Here is a 6111-nt window from a genome sequence, read left to right as displayed (position 1 = left end):
GAGAGAGAGAGAGAGAGAGAGAGAGAGAGAGAGAGAGAGAGAGAGAGAGAGAAGGCACCTCGGTCTCGCCATCCTTGAGATTTAGTAGACCCCCGCGCGACGATACCGCTCGCGAGGCGACGCGACGTGTAAACTTTCGAAGGAACGAAGGAACAGGTTTCTTGGCAGGAACTTGGAAATTTTCTATCTCCGTGCGTTCGACATTTACACTCCCGCCCTTCGCCTTAAGCCTGGGCCGCAGCCACGCCGGCAGTAAAGTTTTAATCGGCGATGATAATTTATGAGCGCATCCGCTCACGGAACAGAAACGCGACGTCCTGTCGCGGGAAAGAAAATCGAAAGAAGAAGATGGCTGAATGCCGCTCGCTGCGGCTGCCCTTTCTTCCTTCCTTCCCGTCGCCTCCCTTCCTACCTCCCCCGTCTCGTCCTCGTCCTTGGAATTTCACGTGCCGATAATTCACAGTCGGAGTTCGTTAACGAGAAGTCGTCCATTAACCGCGAGAATGCTTTTAATGTAAAGTGTGGAGCGAGATCGTAAAGCCCCCGCTCGCGCAACCCCCATACGTAGATCAAGCCCGCCACCTTCCGCACCACCCAACTTGCGTCGCAACTTCTCGTTTCGCGCTCCCTTTACGACCCTACGCGCTGCTTTCCCGCGCGAGCGCTCGCGAGAACGATATCGGCCGAAATGACCGCGTCGCCGACGTTGGAAAATCACCTCTAACCGCCGTAATAAATATCGCCCCTCCGCTCCTCCTCGCATTCGCTTTTCCGCGTCGCGACTCGTCCTCGAGCGAAACCACCCCCTGCCTCGGGTCGATCTCCTTTCACAGTCGACTTTGTCGGATCGGAGAGCGCCGCGACGGCCCATGCTGGCGATTTTCTCTTCCTTTTCTAATTACTTTCTCGTTATGCTTCGAACGTACGGTCGCCGGACGCGCCGTGATCACCCGTGAGAGCTTCCCTTCCTCGACAGATCCGCCGGAGATTTAATTCCAGACGGACGTATCGAGCGGAAAGGGGTACCAAGTGCGCTCTATACGCGCGAAGAACTGTTCTGTTTTCTCGTTCAGTTCAACGGGAGAGAAATATCTCCAAGCTAAAACTCCACACCGGCTCTAATTAGCGTGTTTCTCGTCCATGCAAGCGTCTCTTTCTCTCTCTCTCTCTCTCTCTCTCTCTCTCTCTCTCTCTCTCTCTCTCTCTCCCTCTCCCTCTCTCTCTCTCTCTTCTTTTTCTCTTTCTCTCTCTTTCCTCGTCGCGGAACATCCCGTCGTAAAATCTCGCGCGATAAAGACACTTTTAGCTTCCGCATTTCATTCCGTTTGGACAATTCAATCGCGCGCGAGGCCCGCTGCCCGGGAAGCGCATTGACCTACATCGCGCCGCTGAGTGCTGAATACTCCAGTTTATGGTGTTCGCGCAGTAATTCGTTTAACGCAGATCAAAGTTCTGCGGCGAGTAAGTTAGCCGGCGTTAATAAATAGTTTAGCACCGAGCTGCGAGTGGGCAGCAGTAAATTGGGAAAGCTAGAGAGAGGGAGAGACAGAGAAAAAGAGAAAGGGGGGGGGGAGAGAGAGAGAGAGAGAGCAAGTGAAAAAGAGGGAGGAAAACAGAGACAGGACGAAGTAATAGCCAACGATAACTTTCACGACACGGTCCTATTGTTCGATAATGCTCGCATATATTTTCCGAGAGACTTTACTCAAGACAGGAAAAAGTCGAGAGAGTGACCGTCCAGATCGGTGGAAAATAAATCAATTTCACGCCACGCAACTGTTCGATTAGCACGTTATATATATATGTGTCTGTATCTCGCATGTTTTAAGTATAACGACGAAAATAAATATTACGCCCAAAAAAAGAACTCTACTTGTAAGGTACTGTTTCCTCTAATTCTATATTCTAAACGAAAATTTTTACTGAAAGAATTCCTCTTCTAATGATTTGATTAATCGAATATTTACTGTATATGAGAAATAAAATATCTAGAAAATAGAAAAAATTATTCGATAGGTACCTATATATAACTTATATATAATTAAATAGATATAACATATTTAAACTTTATCTAAATCTAAATTCTTTTATTCAAATAGAATAGAAACAATTGTTTACGTTTTTATAAGTAAATATATTATTAGTATCCACTGAATATTTTTTCACTTCATACACGGAAAAAACAATTCTGTTAGTGCAACCGAATTTTCGGTTGCTTAGGGACCAGAAAACGAAAACTCGGCTGTAGGAACAGAAAAATTCCTTTGAAAAATTGAGGCTTCTGTATAGTCAATTGTTCTCAGGTGCTTGAATCGAGTTCTAATATCACTGAATGTTCAGACAAATATTTTTGGTTGCGACAATAGAAATATTAGTTTTCAAAACAGAGATATCGCTTCTGATCACCTAATTTTCAGTTGGTTCCTATTCGTTGTATCAATTGAAATTTTTTTTGCGTGTAGATATTGGTCAAACTTTTTTCCTCTTTGAGTCAAGAGGAATATTTTTATTCCTCTTAACTGAAATAGAATGTCATATTTCGCGACAAGCAAAATTTGCAATGCAAGTATACATATAAAAGACGAAAGCATTTCTTTAAGAATGTTATGTTTAGAATATTTTCATGTTGATTTTCCTAGAAATCCTAGAAAAATTCTCTCTCGAGGCTATGTATACGAGCAAAATCCTCCATGATTCAAAAGATTCTAGTATAAGGATGAGATTATATTTTTTTTGGATGCACAACATACAAGTCGAACATTGCTTTCATAGAATTTTAATTTTAGATACAATTATGAACCTCTTACACTTCAAGGGTGAGCATGAATTTCTCATAAAACTTGAAGAACGCCACGGTGGAGTCTTTCGAGCTTTAAGTCGATTTGGAAACTAACGCGGCAGCTAATTCCGATTTATATTTAAAACCCGGAAAAGTATTTCCGCGGCAGTCGCCGCGAGTTCCAGAAGGAATTTGATTGTTTTTAATGCCGCCATGGCGCTGTCGGAGCGCGGAACGTTAAGATATCGAAGGCGCTGAAGTTGGAAACATCATAAAAGTTAAGAAACGCGTCGAGGGAGTATTCGCGGAGGAAAGAAGAAACGACATTCGAATCGCAAGGGGAGAATGGCGGCGCGCGCGTTCCATCGATTCTGGAACAGCCTGTACGATCGTGGCCGCATAATTCTGTTTACGCGTTCCACTGCGATTCGCCGTATCTCCGCGATGCGTAACGCCGCGCGATCATGCAGCGTAAATCGCAAAACCATTCCGGCGCGGTGCGAGCGCGGCGGAAGGCCTTAAGCAAATTTGCCAGTTAATGGATATGAAATTTACTTTCGGCCCCCGTCCTGTATTCCCCAGAACCAGCCCGATTAACATAACGATTATTATAACGAACTCTCGATACGCCGTCCTATCTCGGCGCTCGTACTTCGTTACCCGGCGGGTTATCGTGCGCGAGTATTGTGTTGCAATTACTACAGGGTAACCCGGCCTTCGGGAAAAAGCTACCCGGCGAACGATAATCCCCGGTGAAAATATCGCGCAGTTTCTTTCGCGTATCCTTCCGCGGATGTAAGTACGAGTATTCGGTTACAATTAGACGTGACCGGCGGCCCTGGGGTGCGCTACGCGCTGTGGTTTCCGGTAGCAGAGTTACGACTCCTCGTAAAGTATTCGGAGCGAGAGAGAGAGAGAGAGAGAGAGAGTCGAGGAAGTGGCAGGGAAAGAGAGGGCGAATGAAACTTCAGCTTCGCTCAAGTATTGCATCGTAAACGTACGTTAGATAAGTTTATCGACGATTGCGATTGAAAACGCCCATGGAGTGGATGTCGATTACAGGGAGAGAATATTGTGAGAGAAAAAACGTATATTCAGTGAGTACTGTAATATTTGTGTACTATATTTATCAAATAAGAAAATAAATTAGATAATAAATAGGTGTAAGTACGTTTATCATATCTAATTATAAGAGATTTTACTAACTTCAATAAAATATTTTGAACCTTAAAACATAAGCATCTCACGATGCCGTGGACTCGAGCAAGATCTCAGATGAATTCCGTATTCGCTGATTAATTCGCGGCCAGTCCGACAAGACACGCGCATACGTCTCGCCTGAGCCGGCGTCAACTTCGTCTCATCTGTCACGTTGTCCCTCTAAATATTCTTCCTTCGAGCGAGCGCGATGCGCAAGTCCCTGCTCGTCCCTTCCCACCGTTGTAAAGAAGGTGAGCGGTAAACAATGCAAGAATGCGCACGGATGCGCCGGGAAAGCGACCAAGAATTATACGCGGGCATGCATAAATGCAGCGACGTATGCGCGCGCGGATACATTCCCCTCGGCCGAGACACGCACTCTAATGAAATTCATTCAGCGCGAAGGAAGAAGCGCGCGAAAACAAGTCGGAGAAGAGAAGGACGGACGGATGGACGGACGGACGGACGGAAGGAAGGAAGGAAGGAAGGGAGAGCGATAGGAGGAATGAACGGGAAAGCGAGAGAAACTAGAGAAAGAGCGGAAGTACGTGAGGCGAAAAGGGGCGAAAGGGGGACCGAGCGCGAGACTCGAAGTCTTAATTTAAATTCCGAGTGAATTGAGTTCGGCCCGTGCTCGAGAGTCATCCGGTTCTGTCGAGTAACATCGACTCCAAGACGCATCCCGTCCGATCGAGCACACCGTTACGACGTCATAAATCAATGGCGTGAGCGTGTCCTCCGTTCGCCGCTCGACGGTGCAATCGTGCGGCAATTCTGTCAGCTTCGTGACGACACTTTTCGCGCGATCGATAAGTCGTCGATCACCATTAACGAAATCATCGGAATTTCCGCGAACGCTCGCGACCGGCTCCGCCACAACGAAAGTTCCCTATTGTACAGGGGTCGATTGATCTCTCCTCTTCTTTTTCTTCTCGACAAATATCGCCGACGCGAGCGAAAGTTTTTCCAGATAGGCGGCTAAATCTGGGTAGACGTGATAGAATGTGACAGCAACTTTGCTAATCGACATGTAAGGGTTGTGTCTCTCATGAGCGCTTCATACGGCACTCATATTTGTCATTTATAGAACGACACGATAGAAATAAGTGTAACTGAAGTATATTTATTGCTGCATCAGTGCAGCAAACAAAAATTTTGCATTGCTGCGGGATTTAACGATTAATTCAACGCGATATATTTGCTTCATAAATGTAATCTAAAACATTAAACGATCTCCATCATCGATTGTCTCACGTCGTGATAATCATGAAAGTCTATCTGGCTGTCTGGCTTTGTCCTGTATTTCCTCGCTAAATTTGCAATAATATAAGCCAGCGGTGTCCAATGTGTGGGTGGATATGCGTGTATATGTGTGTGTGTGGGTATGTATGTGGGTGGGATGACTGGCGGTTATTCTCGAGGAAGGAGGATTTGACATTAAAGCGAAGGCGCGAGCGGTAGCTAAAATTCTTGCGTCTCGCCGACTAGAGGAGCGCGTCAGCGCAATCCCCCGACATTGTGACACACGAATTTGCATATTCTATTCGCAGTCGTGCCCGATGACTAACCGTTGCCGCGCGCGACCTATCGATCCGCGCAAGCCGGTCGAGCTTGTTTTGCTACGTGAATTTATCACTAATCCTTGCGGCGCACGATTATCCGCGCTATGAGCGCGCTCCGCTTCGATTACTCCTTCCTCCCTCTCCCCTCCAACCCCCTAATTTCGATGTATTCCGCGTCATCTAGTGGAACTGAAAACTCGCGGAAATTTCGCCTCTCTTTCGCGTCCCGTTCCTCAAATCTCGAAAAAACTGTTGACTAAATTTTTCCGTTGTAATTACCACGTCAGACTGTTGATCTGGTTTCCACTCGATCTCAATCCATCCGCAGTACTCGCGACAAAATCTGCATAATGCTGAGATCTAATTCTCCTTACTCAAATTTTTTGAATCGCGCGTGACTGATGACTCATTAAATATAATTCTAGAACTCTAACCATTTAAAACTTACGTGAACGTAAGTTCACGTTGTTTTATAATATTCTCCCCACACGGAGAGAATATTATAGCTTTTTATTCATACAAATTCTTTTCAATTTTACTATATTTTTGATAGCGCAGGAATAAACCATT

The sequence above is a fragment of the Odontomachus brunneus genome, unplaced genomic scaffold (assembly GCF_010583005.1).
Source record: "Odontomachus brunneus isolate Ranch 3 - 2012 unplaced genomic scaffold, Obru_v1 Obru_scaffold_110, whole genome shotgun sequence".
Taxonomy (NCBI): Eukaryota; Metazoa; Arthropoda; class Insecta; order Hymenoptera; family Formicidae; genus Odontomachus; species Odontomachus brunneus.
The sequence above is the reverse complement of the archived record's forward strand: the minus strand, read 5'-3'. Positions refer to the sequence as shown.